Genomic DNA, 21,741 nt, shown 5'->3' with positions numbered 1-21,741 from the left:
CACATTAACAAGTGGTTTCAAGTCCAGTCAGGGAACCCTGGACTTCCAATCACCTTCAAATCACCTCTTCAAAGACCCCTGTTCCCCCGATGGGCAGAGTCTCGGCCTCTGGGACAGGAGTCCCCTGGGTTTCTCCTTAGCTAGCAAAAGCAACAGACCTTCTTTTTTCCTTTTTCTCAAAACTGCGCCTGTGCTATGGGATGGGCATCAGGGCAAGGAGGGAGCTTCCAGTGACAGCAGAGGAGACAGCATTGCTTTTAAGGGCGGGACCTTCCCCAACCAACGGGTGGTCACTGCACAGGTCCCTTCTCATGCTCTTGGGCTGGCCCTGCTCCCTTGACTCTCTGGTGGCCTGGGGAGGTGACCACCTCGGGATCAAGGTGAGGGCCCTAAGTGGGGGAAGACATCGCTGGCAGCTGGAGTCCCCGGACTCCCTCTCTGTGCCTTGGTGGCCCCGGGTCTGCTGGGTTGTGGGTGCAAGCGCAGTGGTCAGCCGCCCCCTGGACCTGCCTGGGTGGGCAGATGGGAGGTCCTTCCCTGCCTCTGCCGCGTTCCCATCGCAACGCGCAGGCTGCGAATTCACCCAGAAGCAACCCACAGACCCTGCCTGGCGGTGCTGCAGACCCCGTGCTGCTGTCCTTTTTATCTCTTTAGTCCAGGGATGGAACTCGGGGGCGCGCGACCCCCGAGCCCCAGAACTTTTTAATGTTTTATTTAGAGACAGGGTCTCGCTGAGTTGCTCAGGGCCTCGCTAAGTTGCTGAGGCTGGCTATGAACTCGTGATCCTCCTGCCTCAGCCTCCCGAGCCGCTGGCCTTTCAGAGAGGTCCCACCGTGTCCAACAGACAGCGTGTGACTTTACCTCGCTCCTTCCTCTTTGTTCCTCCTGAGAGCCACAGGGCTGGGACTCAACCTTCACATTTCTCCACCATTCATTCTTATAGATGAGCCCTAGTCTATTGATGCTATTTTTTGTTTCCTTTTGTTATTTGGAGGAAAAAACAAAAAACAACCTTTTTTTAAAACTTTCTTTTATTTATATATTCATTTTCGTTACCATTTATTTGACAGTGACAAATATTTTCTTAAAAATTTCTTTTCATACATGTCTACAGGGTAATAATATCAGTATCAATCTACTGCCCTTCACCTCCCCACGTACCCCACCCCTCCCCTCACTCCCCTCTGCACAATCCAGAGTTCATTCATCCTTCCCTACCCACTGCCTCCACTATGGACCAGCATCTGCTTATCAGAGAAAACATTCAGCCTTTGGATTTGGGGAATTGGCTTATTTCACTCAGCATGATATTCTCCAGTTCCATCCATTTACCTGCACATTCCATAATTTCATTCTTCTTTAAGGCTGAGTAGTATTCCATTGGGTATATGTACCGAATTGAGAAAATTTATTTATATAGTTTTTTTTCCCAACCTTGAAACTGGACATACAGCTCAGTGGTACAGTATCTGCCAAACAAGCAGGAGGCCCTGGGTTTGATCCCCAGTGCAGGAAAAAAAAAAAAAAAAAAAAAAAAAAAAAAAGAAAAAGAAAAGTTGAAAGATTTTGTTTTCCCTGAAAAAATATTCTTCTAGGAATATGTTATGGGATCCATTGACGATGGTGGTTTAGCTTAAGAGTTACTCCTGAATTCATCATGGGAAATTATTTGAGAATAGCCCTCTTTAAATTTTGGAAATAAAAGAAAGTAAACCATAGCTAGACTTTCAGCTGCTCTTAACGATGTCTTAAGCTCTCCTAGTCTTTCAACTTTTCTTTTTTCTTTTTTTTTTGGTAATTCTATTTTTTTATTATTTTTACAGACTGCATTTTGATTCATTGTACACAAATGGGGTACATCAGTTTGTTTCTATGGTTGTACATGACATACATTCACACCGATTTGTGTAATCATACATGTACATGGGGTAATGGTGTCTGTCTCATTATACCATTTTTCATACCCTGTACTCCCTCTCATTTCCCTCTACATAATCTAAAGTTCCTCCATTCTTCTCTCACCCCTCCCACCCCCAAACCCCCATTATATATCATCATCCACTTATCAGGGAAAACATTAGGCCTTTGGTTTTGGGGGACTGGCTTATTTCACTCAGCATGATATTCTCAAATTCCATCCATTTATCTGCAAAAGCCATAATTTCATTCTTCTTTATGGCTGAATAATATTCCGTTGTGTATATGTACCACGTGTCTTCATCCATTCCTCTGCTGAGGGGCGTTGCATTAACAGGGCAGTTTAAAACATCGTGACATCTTTACAGGCGTCTCCTAAGGAAGCAGAGTTTCTCTGTTCCTGGAAGGGACTAAAACATGGCAGAAGGGTCACTGAGTCTCGGAAAAAAATCTTCCCAGAAAATCTGTCAGATGCCCTTAGACTGCACTTTACACACGGCGGTACTTGACATCCTGCCCCTTCCTTTTTAGATGACAAAGGGAGAGAGGGTGTCCCTGCTCTCCACCAACCAGGACAGACAAAGCTGGAGTGATGAGCGGGTGAGTTGGGAGGGAGGAGCCAAGCTCCGCCCAGCTTTTGCTCTGAGATCCTCAGAAATTCCTGATTGACAGACTGTTCCGGGGGAGGTCTGACGGACAAATGGGCATGTCCTCCATCTGTCCAACCTGGGAGGCCGTGGGTCCTCTGGATCCCAGCTGTACTGCAGCTCGTTTCCCTGAACATCTGCACTACCCAGGTCCCGCTGGGTTCCCTGCACTGTCCTGGACCGCAGCGAGTCCTGCCTGGCTATTGGATGTCCACGATCCTTTTTCCACCTCTGACTCTCTTATTCCATTTCACAGAAGCCAGTGACGCTTCTCTGACACGTCTAATGAGGTTGCTGACCTTTCCTGATCCCCTTTGTATTGTCCCAAGAAGTGAAGAGTCAATCTGATGAGCGAAAATATCTCCCCCACGTGATGATCGTGAGCGCCCCAGAGAGCTTCATGCATGCGATTTAACAAGCCCAGGCTCAAGTAAAAATCTGTCTTGATGTTCGTTATAAGAACGTATGTGACGTCCCCGACACCCAGCAGAAATAACCCGTGGCAGTGTTGGCTCCAACGCTTGATCTCGTCAGGGACAGTTTCCACCCCGCAGGAAGGGACTGAAGCTGGGCTCGCCTCCCAGGGCTAGGGAACGAGAAAGCTTTGCGTTACTCTGTTTTTAAATGTGCCAAAGGCCATGTTTTGCAAGTATTTGACCTGTTAACTCACACTGGGCCTTTTACATTTTCAGTTTCAGCATCTTCTATTCTTGGGGCTGATCTAATTATAGATGCATGTAAATCTCCTGCTTACAGATCATGTAGGGAGAGGATTGGCTGCTTGGAGTTAGCGCGAAGTAAAAGAAGCTGGTATTTCCTCATTTTCTCAGATACTTTCTCCTAGGTTCTACTGTAAACAGTACCACAGTGTTCCTATTAGGATAAAAATAATCAAAATATTAACTATCTGCTAAAAATCTATACTTCTAAAACACTGAGTTTTGCTGGGTGTGGTGGCAACGGCCTTTAATCCCAGTAGCTCAGGAGGCTGAGGAAGGAGGATCACGAGTTCAAAGCCAGCCTCAGCAACTTGGCAAGGCCTAAGCAACTCAGTGAGACCCTGTCTCTAAATAAAATATAAAAAAAGGTCTGGGAATGTGGCTCAGTGGTTAAGCACCCCTGGGTTCAATCCCTGGTACCAAAAAAACAACAAAAAAAATGAGCTGTAAAAGCAGTTAACTAATAAAGAAAATGTAGTTCTATAAAAAGCAACACATTTACTTTTTTTCCCCTATACATGGATAACTAGAAGAAAAAGAATGTGAGAATAAATATTCCACTTTCAGCACACTGATTTTACCAAATGTAAGTGAAAATTTGGGTACATATTATTGCGGAAAAATCGTTTCTCAAGAAAGTAACCATATCAGGGTTCACGTTCTTTCTGTTACATTCATAATCAATGTGCTTTTATATTTCAGTAGGAAAAAAAATGCATATCTTCCTGGGGTTATTTTCCTTAATACTTAAATAGATATGATTATATCCACGGTGAGCGAACCGGGAAAGGAGATCTTTTGCCCAAGGGAAGGTGGGACTTGGGCTCTGACAGGTTCACTAAGGGCACAGAACAGGTGACGTGAGTTACGGTCTCGCCACTGGCTTCGGGTGGTCATGGCAGGAATCACCAGGGTTTGCATCCCATGTCCACTCTGGAGCTTCTCTGTGAGCTGGGACCGGTGACGTGGCCTTCTCCAGACCAGGGCTGCTTTCTGAGAAACTGTGCAGGACGGGTCACCTCTTGCTTGGACTTCTTCCCCTTCCTGCATTGCTCCAGAAGGAGGCTGCTCCCAGCTGTCCCGGTGCCCCCGGATCTGCGTCCTCTGCAGGACCCTGTGGGCCAGACTTTTTCCTGTGCCTGGTGCGGAGCACTCTGGACTCCTTCTGACCGTCACAAGCCCCCTGACACTGTGACCCGATGACTCTTCCCTTAATCTGAATGTCCTCTGAAGCTTTAATTGGTTATCCTGTCCTCTCTTCTGCTTCCTGTTCTGCCAACTTCAAACTCCTGGTCAAAAGTCTCAGCTTTACTCTTGAGCTCTGATACTGAGTGAAGGAAGATCTTTTCCTGTGGTCGTTGTCTGTGAGGATGGTTGAGTTTAGGAGGCTGGGTAGGAACTCTCTTTGGGAAGATTCAGTATCTTAAGTGAGAGGTGCTGTTGGGAGGCAGAATCTTCCTACAACTTATTCTGTCTCTGCGAGTAACGCAGATTCTGAGAGCTTTGTCTCGCCTGTCAGACACCTTATCTGTCTGTGGCACAAACTGGATCTGAATATTGCTCTTGTCCCTACCCATGCTTTTCTTAAGGATTTTTAATAAATCCAATTACTGTTGATTTTTTTTTAAAGACAGTTTTGCCAGCGTGTCTTCCAAGATCTAGTTGCCCTACAGACATTTTCCACATTGAGCTTCCGAAGAAGAGAGCAAGGTTCTAAGTGACTGGGCGAGGGGCATTTGAATGCTTCTCCTCTAAGCAAAGACACATATTGAAGTGATGAGTATTCTGATGTTCCTGACCGGATTTGTAAGTGCTGGGTGTTTATGAGAGTCTGTCTTTCCCTACTGTTGAATACTTCATATTCCCATTTTAAATATTCCCTCAGGTCTTCCTACAGCTGTCTCTTTCCTGCTTTTTTCTCTGTGTGCAAATATAGGTCTCTTCCTGGTGCTTCCTCACGTCTGAGTTTCAGTTTTGAATTTTTCTTTATTTCTTTATGGACTTTTATACTGCCTTTCCTAAAACAATCAATATAATTTCAGGTGTTCATTTTTCTGCTCATCTCTGCTCTGGGCTGGGTAGATGTTCATTACCACCACTGAAGTTGGGGTCCACCCTTTCTCTCTCCAGAGCTTGGCTTCTTTTCTAACTGTGCTCCTTAGTACTAAGCTCACATTCACGTTCATGGGCCGCGTGGACTGGTCCTTAGTACTTGCAGATTCCTAATGCATTCTGAAAGTTGTCAGAAGGAGCCCTGCTTCTCTATACTACACCAGGAAGGGACCATGGAAAGTTTTCCTTGTTTTATATTTTGATGTTATTCTCTTCAATACGGTCTTGAACATTTGAGTGACACCTGAGAACCTTTGTTGGTCTGTGTGCAATGGAAACCCTCTCAAAATATATTGAGTCGAAAAGATCTCTTTCATTAGCACACTTTCAGAACTGTGGAGATTGATTTTAAGCAAAGACTAATCTGGAACTCTGACATCTTGGTAGCCTGAAGAAATCTGCCGCTCTCTTGAAGCTACATTTTTGAAAACTTCAAACATCAATCCACTATTTTGCTATCAGGGGTGCCCAACATCAGTGAGTAGAGTTTCTGTATCACCAGAAGCAGCAGGAGACTTAAGACCTCCGTACCACCATCTTGCACATGAAACCTCATTTTCTTTAGAGAACTCTCTAGAGAATTGCAAGCCAGGGATTTAAGGGTGAAGAAGTTCAGATCTACATCTCCCATCCTATAACTCAAAGACGACATTTATATATCAAGGAACCTTTTAAAAACCATCTAGATCTGTGGGTAAATTTCAACTCTACAAAGTTCAACTGGGAGGAAAGTTTACTCAAATGTAGTTCCCCAACTCTCTTTTAAGCCTAATCCTCTTGCTTCTAGGCTGACTCAGATTTACAGAGCTAAAATCGTTATTGGACTTCCCCAATGACTGTTGGTGATATTTGATTTCATAAGTCGAGACCATTTTATTTTAATACGATTCACTGCTTCTTAAAGAGCTTGACCCAAAAGCCAGTGTCCTAGGCTGAAAATATTAAATTAGCATTTTCAGATACACATCAGAGAAATTCCATAGATTCCATTGAGGCGAGCTCATATCAATGGTGTACACTGAGTTTGAGTCCTCAAATAATAAAAGTAAAAATTTTTAAGACTTTAGAGCTTATCAATGCTTTTAGGTCAGCAAAAGTAGCTCTCTTCTTTCTCTCTTCCAGAACTGTAATGTTTTATATTGGGTTAATGAAGTAGAATATGGTGAAGAGCCGAGACTCAGGAATACTATGCTACAGTTTAGATTTGGTTTCAGAGCTAGAACAGTGTGAGAAAGTGACTCAGCTTTCCTATCCTTGTTTTTCTCATCTATAAAATTAGGTGGAAAATAGTGTCTGCGACATGGGGTTTTTACACCTATTGAATGAGTAGTACAGAATTAATTCTCCTTAACCAATAGGAACCTGTATCGTAAGCCACTCTGGTACATGTGAAGATACTGGGGACTTCTGAATTATGGGAAGATTTTTTTTTTTTTATTCTTTTGGTTATTGCCGTAGATGGACACCATGCCTTTATTTTATTTGTTTATTTTTATGCGGTGCTAAGAGCGAAGCCAGTGCCTCACACATGCTAGGCAAGCGCTCTGCGACTAAGCCCCAGTCCCAGCCCCAGACTGCATTTTTTATGCACAGGTATTCTATAGGAGAAATTTTAAAAATCATGAACTACTTGTTTCCATATACTTTATTAGTATTGGTATCAAGATGACATCATTAGGTGGAATACTGTCTCTAATGACAGATAAATGCGCCAGATACATAGGTCCCAGGGAATCCACTAGGATAGAAGCTGTGGACCAGAGCTGGTAGTTCTGAGAGAGTACCTGGAGAGTCTAGGGGAAGCATCTGGATGCAGATCCCAGTCTTTACGGTTGCATGGTACTCAGGTTTCTTGAATTTTGCATGAACTCTATCTACAATGTATCCTATGATCGCCAGGATAACTTTATACAGCTTTTTTTTGGGGGGAAGGGGGTGTGCCGGGGATTGAACTCAGTGCACTTGACCCCTGAGCCACATCCCAGCCCTATTTTATATTTTTATTTAGAGACAGCTGAGTAGCTTAGCGCCTCACTGTTGCTGAGGCTGGCTTCGAACTTGGGATCCTCCTACCTCAGCCTCCTGAGCCACTGGGATCACAGGCGTGTGTTTTAAACTATAATCATGCAGCGTTTTAAAGTGTAACTGTTCAGTTTGAATTATTCACCCTTGTCTTACCTCCTGTTTCTCTCTGGAGGTAACAATATTGCTTACATTCCAGGGAAAGTGTTAACACGTTATTTACCAGGGGCATCTGCTTAACTAAGGCACTTCTAGGGAACTTTGACTCTTGGGGATCCAGCATATCCGTTCATTGTTCCCACTAGGTACCTCCTGAAGATTGGAAAGTACCTTGGTCTCTGGGACCAAGATCATGAGGATGTTCACAAATGTCACTCATGGGCCAGTTCTTCCATCCATCCATACATGGATACTTCGTAACCATCCATCTGGGTTGCTGCCCCTCCTGAAGAAGTAAGCAAGCTAAGCAGAAAGGAAGGAGGGGCATCTTCAATAACGCTCTTGCAAGTGGAATAAAAGTCCCTTCCTTCCCCCATTTCTTTCTCCATGAGTGAACTGTGTAAGTTGAATTGAGCTCTCTTGCAAATTCATGCTGGAAGGACAATCATCCTGTTCATCAGAATAGGCTCTTGTTTAGCGGGACACAGTGGTACCTGCCTGTCATCCTAGTGGCTCGGAGGCTGAGGCCAGAGGATCAGGAGTTCACAGCCAGCCTCAGCAACTCTGCAGCTCGGTGACTAAATGCTCAGCAACTCAGTGAGACTTTGTCTCTAAATAAAAGGCAAAAAAGGACTGGGAATGTGGCTCAGTGGTTGAGTGCCCCCGAGTTCAATCCCCAGTACCGAAAAAGAAAAGAGAATAAGCCCTTGTTTGGAAATGGAGCTACTGCAGATGTAATAAGTTCAGAGGACCTCATGTAGGTTTAGGGTGGCCCTTACCCCACTATGACTCCTATCCTTATAAAAAGAAGAAATTTGGGCATACATAGATACCCAGGGAGAAAGTCACGTGAAGGTTGGATTTAGCCCATCACAAGCCAAGGAAGCACAGGAAACTAGGCAGGACCCCATGTCATGCACAACCACAAGAATGGGATCCTAATTGGAATAGGTTATACTCCACATATGTGTAATCCATCAAAATATACTCTACTGTCATATATCTCTAAAAAGAACTAATTTATTTTTTTTTTTTAAAACAGAAGCTAGGTGGACGCAAGTCTTCCTCCAGCTCCTGACACCTTGATCTGAGACCTCTAGCCTCCAGAACATTTCTCTTGTTTAACACTCAGCTAGTGTTACTGGGTTACAACAGCCCTGGCAAACAATGCAGATACCCCAGGGAAAGTGCCTCTCCCCCACATGGCTTAAGATCATTCCCCATCTACTTCACAACACATATTGGATATTTTTCTGTGTCATTAAATGTGTCTTTATGTTATTCCTAACAGTTTTAGTATATAGTAATTTCCCCATTTTTTTCTTAAAAAAAAAGCATTATTCTGTTCACAAAATATGCATTAGTATGCTGACATGTCTCTAATATAATAGTTTTAAATTCTGCAGATTTGGTGTCATAATCTACTTTGATTTGAAACTATACTTTGAAGTACTTGCTAATTTACATAACTTTTGCTTCATAGACTTATTTTATATGTAAGTCTTTAATTCAGGCTTTTTTTTTTCAAAATGGAATGAGTAAAAAAAACTAAGTATGTAGAATGTTATTTCTCTTTTTTGTATATTTTTACCTAGTTTTTGACTCAGTACATATGTATTTTACATAGTTCTAATATCCATATACATATGGTCACACATGTATTGTTCTGAACATTTGATTTATATTCAGTGTGTTTACAGACATTCTGTATTGTACTGCCTTTATGAAATATTTTGAATTAGTAAATAGTATCTCGTCAAACTTTTGTATACCCCAAATTTTATTGATATAAGTACTTCCCCTTATTGAACCTTTTCTTTTTTTTCATATTCCTTTCTGCAATTGGAATTTGCTCAAATACCTATGAATATTCTCACCATAAGCAGTAGAGGTCAAAGTTTATGGATTTTGTTGATTTTTCAGTAATTATTTTCATAAGGATTGTTCATAAGCAAGACAGTAGTTGAAATTGACTAATTTAGGATGGCAGTTTATTCTTGAAATTAGTCTAATCAGCAGTTTGAAAACCAGTAAACAAAGGGATAAGATCCAATTCTTGGGCTGAATTTTTTTTGGCTGGGGGCATGCAGCCCTCAGGGATTGGATCTTAAACCCTGAGACCTATCTCCAGCCCATTTTATGTTTTATTTTGAGACAGGGTCTCTCTAAGTTGCTTAGGGCCTTACTAAGTTGCTGAGGCTGGCTTTGAACTTGTGATCCTCCTGCCTCAGCCTCCTGAGCCGCTGGGGTTCCTGGCGTACCACTGCAGCCGGCTCTTGTGCTGGATTTTAGGATTCAGAATTCTGAGGTTCAGATATTGCAGCTGTATCAGGTGAGTGCTTAACCTGTCCACATGAACTTCAACTTGTCACATACCTGCAATACAAGTCTTTGTCTTTGGAATCGCTCTCTCCATTGGCACTAACTTCTTTTCAGTCATATTTCTTGGGGGAAAATATAGAATTCTCTTAGTCTGTCAACGTCAGTGTTTTTCCCCTTCATTTCCATCTAAGATGATAATCTTGAGGAAAAAACACTATTTGGAAATGCCCTGGGCGTAATCCCAAAAGAGATTCAATATATGGACTCTACAGTATTTAAACTTAGAAAACCAACTATGGCTCTTCATCCTTGACCAGATAGACCCAATGCAAAAATCAATAAGATGTTCTAGTTTCATGAACGTGCCTTCTTTTTATCTTTGTACAATAAAGGAAAACATATGAAATTAATGTTATAAGTGAGCAGATTCCCAAGCTTGACTCCTTGATGCTGAACAGCTACATAACTTCAAAGATGGTATTGAATCCTTGTATTAAAGCTGTATTTTTTAGTCTCTTCTGACAATTGCTGTTCCAGAATGGGAAACAGTTTCCATTAACCCATGCTGTTTTTCATACGGTGGTGTGTGTATCCCTGATCCAGAGTCGCAGATCCTGGGTTTGTTTAGATTTGGGATTATTTGCATATGCATAGCGAGATACCCTGGAGATGGAGGCTGCAAGTCTAAACCTGAAATTCGCTCGTGTTTGACACACAGTTTCTACACATAGCCTGAAGTTAATTTTCAGCACAGTGTTTTTAAGGCCTCCCGTACCTTGTGACCGGCCACGTGAGGGCATGTGTGGAATTTTCCACTTGAGTTGTCCTGTTGGCAAACAGGACGTTTTGAATTTTGAAGCATTTCAGATTTTGGGTTTTGGGATTTGGATGAGTTACTCTGCCTGTACTATAAATGGCAACTGCTCGCTCAGCCCTTGCAGATTTAAGGAGGGAAACTGGAGTTACCTTTTATTTTCCTTGCAGACTCAATAATTATGTAGAATGTCTTTAGATACAGAAAGTGGCAGAGGAAGGGAACATGGACCTTGCTCTGCATGTTCAGTTTGGGCCTCAGCTGGTGTATCGTGAGCCAACTAACAGATGGTTGGAAAGATGGGGAAATTTAAGAATCGTCCGAAGAATTGGAAGAATTAAGCAACATACGTGACCCCTTGTAGGATTCTTTGTCTCCCTCTGAGGGTGCGTTTCTCTCTCTGACTAGCAGTGAACTTGAATGGGGGTGTGGGTGTCTTATGAAATGCACCCCGTCACCTGCTAATTACGTGAGGTTGCATCATGTTGCTTGGCACTAATCGGTTTAGTCTCCAGACAGCAACTTTGGGCCCCTGAGTATTCATTTGTCTTGCAACAAAATAAAAAGTAGTCAACAGAGAGAGAGAGGAGGTGTGTGGCTGTACAGCAGAGAGGAGAGAAGGGGGGCCGGTGATGTGTTCTGCGTCCACTGCAAGAACTGGACGTGATCACTTGCTGGTCACTGCTGTGCTGATAATTTCTTGAAAAACAAAAAAAAGTGACAGATATTTCAGTATTTGCCCTTTGACCCCAGAAATTCAAAATACGGATCATCATGGAGACGTATCCTGATGAGCTAATTTCATCAGCAATCACAGATGAGAAAAGATTCAGGAAAAATTTCTTTAAAAATTTTATGTAATATTGTATATGTATTTCATGTGTTTTAACCCACAATTTACCTACCATTCTACTTATTTCAGGGAGAAGGAAGAAATGCTAAGGGTTTTGGAAATTCTAAACCAACCCTGCTTACTTATTCTTTCAGAAGCAAAAAAAAAAAAAAAAAAGTGTTTTTCTCTTGACTTCTTTGTAAAATGTGATTAATACAATGGTACCCTGAGAACTTTCACTAGCACAGAGAAGTGTTGAAGATATAAGTAACTGTATGGGTGGGTGTTCTGTATTTATTATAGCCTTGCTTCATGCTAAGGGAAAAAAATCTAAGAAATGTGCCCTAGAATGCTTAATTAAATAACATGTTTTCTGTGCTTACTTTCTTTCCCCTTTAGCAAAGGGGAGATAGACGGAAAATAGGAAGAAGGGAAATAACCAATATTGTCTGTTAAAGATTGTACCCCACATGATGCATTGAAGAATGCAGAACTATTGAAATAGTAAGTCGGGAATGGAAAACATCCATCTCATGTACATTATGACTGCATGACCCATGTGATCCCGCAATACGTACAGTCAGAAAAATGAGATTACACTCCATTTATGTATGATCTATCAAAATGTATAAATGCATTCTACTGTCACGGACAGTAGGACAAATTAAATTAAAACAAACAAAAACATTTTTAAAAAAAGAAAACATCTATTTCTCAGATGAGGAAACAGAGGCTGCTGAGATTTATGGACTCCTTATGTAGCTGGAACTTGAATTCATACTTCTGTTTCTTTGGTTGCCTGGTCTATACTCCTAGCTTTCTGTAGTGATCTGGGGGGCACAGCCAGATTTTGGAGTGAACTTTTGCACACTGAAACTCATTGGAATTTGAAAAATTTCAAGGGAAAATTTCAACTGCAGAAGCAATTGCACTTGGCAGGTGTCTGTGGAAGAGATGGAGCTGGACTTTTCCCTTGCTGCTTTTTTCTCTAGAGCGAGGTTAAGGGTACCATAAATTAATAATACTGAACCATATGACATCCAGTCATTTATCTATCCATCCTACGCTCGCCAAACTTCTCAGTCTATGTTTATTAAACTTGTTTTGCAAACAAGTCCAGAGACGAATACTTTTTTCCACATGAAAGAGTTGGACAGAATCAACAGGGTTCATGCAGAATTCCCACCGCACTTAACATCACATCCTGTTCCCTAAAATAGGCACGACAGAAGTTGAACTTTGGAGTTTTAAGACTAGTCACTGTTGGTGACACTGTTTTCTCCTACATTTGTCACATTTAATTGTCTCAGGAAACTGATACCGTCTCTCCAAGACATTTGGTTTAAAATTAATTGGCAGTCAATGGCAGAGGGTAGAGTCACTTCAATTTGCTGAAGCAAGCACCTGACATGTACTAGAGTACATGTCAGATTGTTCTGAGGCCACCAAGGGTGAAAATGTGTGCCGGGGGAGGGTGAGCTGATGCCCCTGCATCTGAGGCCTCCATCAGCTCCGAATTATCTTGCACTACCTGGAGCCGCCATCTTGACTGGTTGTCCATTTTCCATTAGGCAGGGCCACTGACCTTGGCAACTCTGATATTTATCTCTGTAGAATCGGAACTTAAAAGCCCTGTGTACGTGTTTCCAAGTATTTTAAACCAGCAAAGTAGAGACAGCATATGGGTCATTAAAACTAACTCTCAGTGTGTACCATAACCGTAGGCAGGACACACTCTCTGCACGGATCAGTCTGCCTATGGGTCAGGCGCCCAGTGTCCCTTGCCATCTGATGACACTCTAACAATATCATTTTGAATTTTAGCTGGAACCTAACTACAGATTAAATTAGGTGGGGAGTCCTTCTTCTTGATATAATCAGAAGGAGGTTAGAAGTAGTACTATAGCCTCCTAGCCTCTCAGCTACTGACCTTATCGCCTGGGTTAAATAACAGTTCTGCAATTATATTTTGAAAATTTCTAATAGGGAGATAAGCAAAAAGGCCTTCCCCTGGACCCAGATTCAAAGGTTTGATAGTGAGATGTGATTTAAGGCCAAAGGAAGAGAACTAGCCAAGAGGAAAGAGTAGACAGACTCTCTCAGTAATGATCTAGCATTTAAAAAAAAAAAAAAAAAAAAAAAGCCATCTCACATAAGAAATGATCTCCCTCACACAGAACTTGAGCTTTGCATTTTATTTTTTTTCTGTTCCTAATAGTGCAGCAGCTAAGGGAGTGCAAATTTCACCGAATGTCAGATTGAGCTCCAGAAGGTTTATTTCTGCAGGAGATTAAGGTACAAATATTTCCAGATTAGTTTCAGGGTGGCAAGATCAACTCACAGCACGACGCTTCTGTCATCCCCGAGATGCTCCGTGACACTTTTTCTTCCCTCATAAATGAAGTGGTAAAATTGCCTCTTGAAGTAAATGGAAGGAGCCAGGAAGCTGTTGTGGTTGGTGTCCTGGGGAGTGAGTGGCATGTTTCCTGGGCTGGATAGCAGGTCAGGATTCAGGAGGGGCACTCTGTGTTCGCCTGGAAACTTGTAGATTGGAAAGCACCTATCTTTGCTTCCACCACGTGCATAATGGCCCTGCGAAGAAAGATTTCCTCCTGTTCTGTTGGCTTTCCAGGGAGCGTACCTTAGGAGAGCACAGTAGAAATCCTCAGCATTAGCACAGTTAATCTGATGAAAGATCACGGTCACATTGTGCATATGGACATGCTGTAGGATGCACCAAGATCAACCCTGACAATTTATTCGAGTCCCCAATTGCTTTTGGAAACCCATTTTTGTCAGTGGCCAGAGATCAACAGCTGGCTGGCTCCCCATTAGTGTGAAAAATAAAGGCGAATATATTTTGACCTGAAAGGAGTAGAGTTCTAAAGCTCTTGCAACTGTAATAAAGAGCTAAGCACCGAACCTTTCATTTAAAAAATGTCGCCAGGCGAGGACAGACCCGTCCAGTTAAAGTACTCAGAATCAGAAGCAACCTTTAAAAATTAAACCCAGAAGTAAACCATTTGATAAACAAGGATACAGCGTACTGGAGAGAGAGTTGTGTTGGTCCAAGTGTATTCAAGTGTTTCCATCTTAGTTCTCAATTCCGTTCAGAAGAGCCTGGTTCTGGACTTTGGAGCCTGAGAGCTGGTAACAGGGAATAAAAGCTGAGCCTGGGACTTGACTGTGCATCCATCTCCATGGGCCAGTTGGAGCTCACCAGTGTCATTACTTCAGAAGGGGTAGCAGAAGCCCAAACCAGGCAGTTACCTTGCTACCATTACTACTATCCCATTTCTTTTTCCTCCCTATTAAATCAAGAGTTCATGGACAGACAGAATAAGGAATCCTTTTGCCATGTTGCCTATGGTCTGATTGATGGGTTAATCAGAATGGTGTGCTTTCTCTTTTTTAACGCCATCCTTTGCCCATATACATAGAATACGTTAAAAGCTGGTTCAAGGGTTGTTTTGTCTACATATATTAAAAAATATTGTTGATTTCTGCAGAGTGGACATTGTTTCAATCATGAACTAGCTTGTGTGGAGTTAGAGACAAACTTCTCTCTGCTAGCATTTAACTTTGAATCTAATAGAGGTGTCTCTATGTATATCTGTATACCTACGATCTATCTATCACTCTCAGAACACACAACAGAACCCTTATTAGTAATTTTTTGATCTAAAAACTTTTTTCACACAATAATTATGTTTTACAAATTTATACTCACCTATGAAGAACCTGGGATTAACCCTGATCAGCTGAATCTTCCTCAGACCCTCCTTGCCAGTATTCATGTTCATTTTAGTCAGCTTTTATTTCACTGTGATCAAAAGACGTGATTTGAGCAATAGGAGGAGGAAAAGTTAATTTTGATGCATGGTTTTGGAAGTTCAGTCAGTAGATGGCCAACTCCCCAGCTCTGGGCCCAAGATGGGCAGAAGATCATGGTGGAAGGGCGTGGTGGAGGAAGGCAGCTCAGGACATGGACACCAGGATGCAGACAGAGCTTTACTCACCAGAGACAAAATATAAACCCCAAAGACATGCCTCCAGCGACATACTTTGTCCAGCTGCACCCTGTCCGCCTACATGCACCACCTAATTAAGCCATAGCAGTGCAATTAATAAACTGATGAGGTTAAAGTTTCTGTCACCCAATTATTTCACCTCTGAACTTTCTTGCATTGTCTCACATGTGGGCTTTTGGTGGACACCTTGTATCTAAAGCGCCACAGTATCTCCATTTTTATGACTATTCCCAGGCCAAACCTGAGTGTGTTGGTAAGTACTGGGGACACATTCCTCAGAGCCTTATTCCTCTTGGAGAGGACGGAAAGAATGGTTATTTTTATGCAGTGATAAGCAGGCTGTGACCATCTGAGCAGCCAAGTCTATTTCATGTGACCTGATGCCACCATAAACTTTGAACAGAACATTGTCCTTCATCAGAAAATCAGACCTAGGGTTATTACTGATTTTTCCCAACATACTTCTCATTTCTTACATGTCTTCTCGCTCACATCCAGTCTGTGACTGTGTTCTTCCCTTGGCGTGCCTTAAATTCATTGTGAAAGATTTAGGGAAGAATAACTGATATTGCATGAACCCACTGAGTAGTCAGTACAAGTGAACTGCTCTCATTGCCATAGCCAGTGCTTTGGAAATTCCCTGGAATTAAGGTTTTGTTTTGTTGTGTTTGCTTTAGTTATTAATAAGCTCTCTCCTTTGCAACCTACATATTGCTGTCCTCTTAGAGAAATAGTAAGACATCAAAGAGGAAGCGAAAACAGGCCAAAATGGATAGTTAGAATATCTCACTACCTGAATCAGTACTTAGAAATAGGTACCCTTCCCTTCTGACCAAGGAGACAAAAGGACTTGTCTTCACTGGCCCATCAGTCAATCAATGAGAAATTATCTTCCCAGAAAATTGGAGGTGAACCTACTTAAGATGACCTAACTCATATGTGAGACCAGAGTCAAGGGCACCCAGCCCGCTTACAGGTTCCTGTATCGAGTCCCCCATGGGTTAAGATTCATGGGGGGGTTAACGTTCTCGAAAGTAGAGAACATTAAAGAACCAGTACACAGGTGTTTTTGTAGAGATCAATAGAATAGGATTTTAGAAATGCTGCAGATCAGGGAAGATTCCAAAGGGTTCACAGAACAATTCCAGTTGTTTTGGCTTTTTAAAAATGAGAATGTAGTAGAGGGACAGGAAGGGAGGGGTAAGGGAGTAGGAAGGGTCTTAGAATGAATCGAACATATCACCCCATGTGCACGGATCAGTGCGTGACCACCGTGACTCCACATCACATACAACCAGAAGAGCGAGAAATCATACTCTACTCACGTCTGATGTGTCAAAGTGCATTCTACTGTCCTATGTAACTAATTGGAACAAATCTTAAAACACACGAGGTCAAGGGATGAATGCTAGGACTGGGGGTGTAGCTCAGTGGTAGGATCTAGTGTGGAAAACATCGAGGTCATGATTTTCTTGGTCACCAGGAACTAATGTCTGCCACTGTCAATTAGCAAGCCAAGGTTTGATGCCTACAGGGTTCACTCCTGAGCGTGTTGTGTTGGACTTCAATATTCCAAACAATTTGGGTTCTGCCCAACCCAAAGAGCCTATATTTAGGAAAGGAGTTGAGCTGGGTGTAGTGGCGCATGCCTGTAATCCCAGTGACTTGGGAGGCTGAGGCAGGAGGATCGCGAGTTCAAAGCCAGCCTCAGCAACAGTGAGGCGCTAAGCAACTCAACGAGACCCTGTCTCTAAATAAAATACAAAACTGAGCTGGGGATGTGGCTCAGTGATTAACTGCCCCTGAGTTCAATCCCCAGTACAAAATAAAAGAAAGAGAAGAACTGACGTAGAATTATAATACAAGTTGAAACCTGGTAAGTAGGAAGCAGACAGTTAAAGGTGCTGTATCATTCAGAGTAGAAGTGTTAACTTGGACTTGTAGAGTTCTAGAAAAATTATCTATTTGGAAGCCCACAACAGAGCTGGGGCCCCAGAAGGAGATGTCATTTTAAAAGTTGTCACAAGGGAAAGGGAGCCGTCCACACATACAAGGCAGGCGGTATAAAATGCAGCCGTCTCATGCATGAAGAGAATCCATTTGACTGGAGCAAGTTGTGTGCCATTGAGATCGGGAGATGTGGCCAGAAATGTCATTTGGAATTTGCCCAGAGATGGTCTCACACGGAGTGCAAAGTGCTGTGCAGAGTTGACATCTGGAGACTGGCGAGTCTGTCTGTCCCTGCCACTCACTCGGCATGGGTTCTTGAGAATCACTGGACCGACCTCTTTGGATGCACTCTTCTCACCTGCAAAACGATGACACCCGATGTGGGACCAGTGTGTCCTCACACAGTGATTTCATGTAGCGAGTTTCCCTTCCTGGTTTGGGGGAGGTCACCCAGGGAGGTGGCTGAATACCAGGATCTAAATGCTGGCTTGAGTTTAGGAACCACGTTTATAAAAACTCTTGTGTCTCTAAAAAGAAGAATCCTATACCACCTGCCGGGAGGCCCCCATTGGCCAAGATAGCAGGGAGAGGACAGCCTCGTGGGACTGAATGTGTGTACTGCAGCTCCCGCTCGTTCTGAGCCAAGGCGGATTGTATTTTCTCTCTCCATCTATGCTTTGCTTTGCTTTGCTTTGCTTTTCCACAGCACATGTTGTTGAATCCATCTGAGTTAGTGTTTTTGATGCATGTTGGACATTCATTCCAAGAACAAGAACATGGAAACCAATGTTCTTTATTTTGAAACTCTTGTCCTGGGGCCCCCTTTAAATAACTAGGAAAAGCCTCATATCAACTTTGGCTTCTAAAAGGCGCCTAAAGGCCTTTAATAGTTTTTGCCAGGGGACCAGATGTCCAATCAGATAATTACCAGTACACAGAGAAGAAGAGACCACAGGCAAAACACAGTAGCAATATTTGTCCGATGTTTTTGGGAAATGGACGCTCAAAAGGATGAAGGAGAGGATAAGATGTGGAAAACAAGATATTAGATTCATTCTGCTGAGCTAGAGAAACAGAAAACACTTCCTTCTGCAAGTGTACATCACGAGAAGTCACCATTAGCGGAGATATTTCTTGTCACTTCACTGTTTTCTATTAAACTGATGACCAAACATTGATTCTAGCAATTTAGAAAGTAATCTTGAATGTGTCCTGGGCCAAAGCAGGAGTTGAGTTAATTTAATTGAATGGATTAACATGTTAAGAAACAACAGCAAAAAAAAAAAAAAAAAAAAAAAAAAAAAAAAAACTCATTTCTACTGGGAATTAAAGCCGTGTGTTTTATTTAACTATCAAACTGGAATTTTTAAAAAGCAGCTCATCGGAATATTCTTTATGTCATACAGGAATTGATGTCTCATTTAGAGAAATCTATACCACAAACCTTGTTCAGCTCTCTTCCTGTGTGATCAAAATTAATCTTTAAGTCAAAGTACTTTAGGGACGTTAGGATGCCGGTGTGAATACTTTCAAACAATCAGACTTTCACTTGTCTTCACTAACATTTCCTCAATGATTACTGCTTTAATGAAGTGTCTATCCATCGGGTATTTGGGGTATTAGTTTCAGCATCCTTTGCAGTAAATGGGTTTATATTTGTAAGATGTAACTTTTAGCCGAGAGTATCTATTAATTAGTTTCTAATTGGGATTTAAAGCAGAAAAATCTCAACGTATTTTGCTTAGTTCACACTTTGGGAAATAGCCCTGGTCACCTCTGTATGTAAGAAAAGTGTGACAGATTCTCCATTTCTAGGCATGATTTCACCCTGTGTGTGTACCCTGAGTAGTGAGTCCAGCTGATAGAGATTAGATACACTCTTAACACAGCCAGAGGAAACTTTTAAAATTAAAGAACAAAATATTATTATAAGTGAAGGAGCAGCAAACTTTTTCTGCCAATGGCTAGGTTGTCAATGATATTTTACTTGACAGGCCACATGATCTTGGTTCCACTGTTCATCTCTTCCATTGTGTCACAAAAGCAGTCGTGCATGATACCTAAATGAGCAGGCATGGCTACCTTCCAGTGTTATTTACAAAACCGGATAATGGACTTGGGTACTCAGGCTGTGGTACTTGACCTGTAATTTGTAAGGAATTTGTCTAAATCCCATTGTAAGGGATTTTCTCCTTAGAACATCTTTACTGATCTTTGTTGTGAGCAGCAGACATGACCCCAAGTGTATTCTGAGGATCTTTTGTCCCAGAAGATGCTCATGGATGAAACTGAACTTCTGGTCAAATATATCTGATAAATACCTTACAGAACACTGTTCCTCTTAGATACTGAAAGTCTGTTATCTTAGTAAAGGTTCTCAGAATCTTGCTGGAAGGCCATCTATCTACCTAGATTGACAGTTTCCCAAGAGGTGTAACCTTGAAATGCTTACCATATTAATGTTTCAACATATTTAGGCATCTGTGATTTAGAGAAAAAATATTCCAAACTGGTAAGTTGGATATTAATATTCGTTATCTCTGTGTACCTTTATTGAAGCTAGTTTAGATTCTAGAATCGACTCACACACTGTTGTCCACAAAGGCAGCCAGGGAAAATATTCATCTTCTCACATGATTCTGAAGGTTTCAAGTGCTTTCTGAAGTCCTAACCATATATATAAGTTCCTGCTGTCCATTTGAGCCATGGAATATATTTGGCTTCTTCCTCAATAATTAATGCATCCGGGTTTAAAGAGTTCATCATATATTGACTATGCATACTGGCCACAGTCCTGTCGAATGAGAACTATTTTGTCTGTCTCTGCAGGGTATTTGTAATAGCAAAGGGGAGAAGCATACCAGTTACAATACTACATGATAAGTGCTCTAATAAAGGATGCTGTCAAAACCTACCGAGAAATACTAGCACGCGTTAGCAGAAGGTTAGAGAAAGCTTCCCACAGACGTTAAGCTAAGCCACACATTCAGAGCTGGCCCCAGAGGGGAAGAGAGAGGTGAGCTGCCGGAACAGAGGTAAGGAGGCAGGATGAGCAGGTGTATATAGCAAAAGCAAAGTAAGACTGCAAGTCAGAGTTGTACTGCAGAGATGGATGCTAGGGCAGAAGGAGGGACTCTCCTGGCTTTGTAAACGTATGCCAAGCAGGTGGAAATTAAGAGGGAGAGACCGCATGATTTATACTCAGTCACTGTACCTGGAGGGTGAGCAGGGACTGGATGGGGACTGTGTGGTTCAGATCGGGGACTCTGCTTAGGGAGTTTTCCCAGGAAACCTATTGTTGGTGACTCCGGGTGCTCCCTCAGACAGGTGGGAAGCCCCCTTGGTTATGATAACAATTCAAGAGCCAGGTAATATGTTTTTCCCAGCACCATCTGCTTGCTCTGGTAAACATGAAACTGCCTTTTTATTTGAGGGTATTGGAAACATTGTAAAGAGTGAATAATAAAAATGGAGTTTTTTTTCTTAATTCAAAGGAGGCTTTATTATGTATTTATAGTTTGACAAAAATTGGTACCAGGAGGCTGGCCTGGTTGTTAGATGTGAAGGAGATGATTGACCGCCACACAGGCAGACCTGGGAGTCTTGCTTGGCAACAGCAATTAACCTGTAAGAGCCTTGCCTTAGGTCTGTTTTAAGACTGCAGAGCTGGGGGGGCACATAAATATACACACGTATAATTACACATCCTGCCTGTCTTTCTGCACCTGTACTGTTTACTTGCAAGATGCATGAGGTATTTCTTGAAGTTATCCGCCATTAGAATGCAGCATAATGGTGGATCCATTTGGTAACGATATATGAAAGAGGTCCACCTTTTGTGGTCAAGCACGCCGAGGCCCAAAAGGATGCAAAGGTTTTATTCAAAATGTTTTTTTCTTCTACAGAACAAATTATATTGTATGAAGAGAAGAAACTTCAGACACACACGTTTGCATACATGCACAATCATACTGAATACATATAATGTAATTCTGTGTATGTTTTCTATATGCCTATAAAATATACTACTGATAACGTGAAGCATTTAGAAATGCAGTTGGGCAAGGAGTATCCCAATGCCTTTGTACTTTTTAGGAAACTGATTGATCAGAGAAAACATAAGGTGATTTCTGTATGCATCCTGTGTCCTGGCTATGGGCAGAAAATCCCTTCAATGCTATAACTTCAAGACCCAGACATCGGGGTATGTGGAGTT

The 21,741-nt window shown here is 42.1% G+C and overlaps 1 protein-coding gene and 1 long non-coding RNA gene across 6 annotated transcripts in view; one reads left to right on the top strand and one right to left on the bottom strand.

Moving 5' to 3' along the window:
• LOC306650301 (contactin-4) overlaps window positions 1–21,741 on the top strand; it is a 953,963-nt gene that overhangs the window by 438,347 nt on the left and 493,875 nt on the right. The gene's annotated exons all lie outside the window — the stretch shown is intronic.
• Window positions 13,743–15,700, bottom strand: LOC306650330. Its single transcript, XR_013760871.1, has 3 exons — window positions 15,564–15,700; window positions 15,275–15,367; window positions 13,743–14,185 (listed from the first exon to the last, which is right to left on the bottom strand). It is a non-coding gene; the product is annotated as an uncharacterized lncRNA (long non-coding RNA).

Source organism: Sciurus vulgaris (assembly GCF_902686455.1).
Source record: "Sciurus vulgaris genome assembly, chromosome: 19".
In the NCBI taxonomy this organism is placed as follows: domain Eukaryota; kingdom Metazoa; phylum Chordata; class Mammalia; order Rodentia; family Sciuridae; genus Sciurus; species Sciurus vulgaris.
Note: the sequence above shows the minus strand (reverse complement) of the source record. Positions and strands in the feature narration are given on the sequence as shown.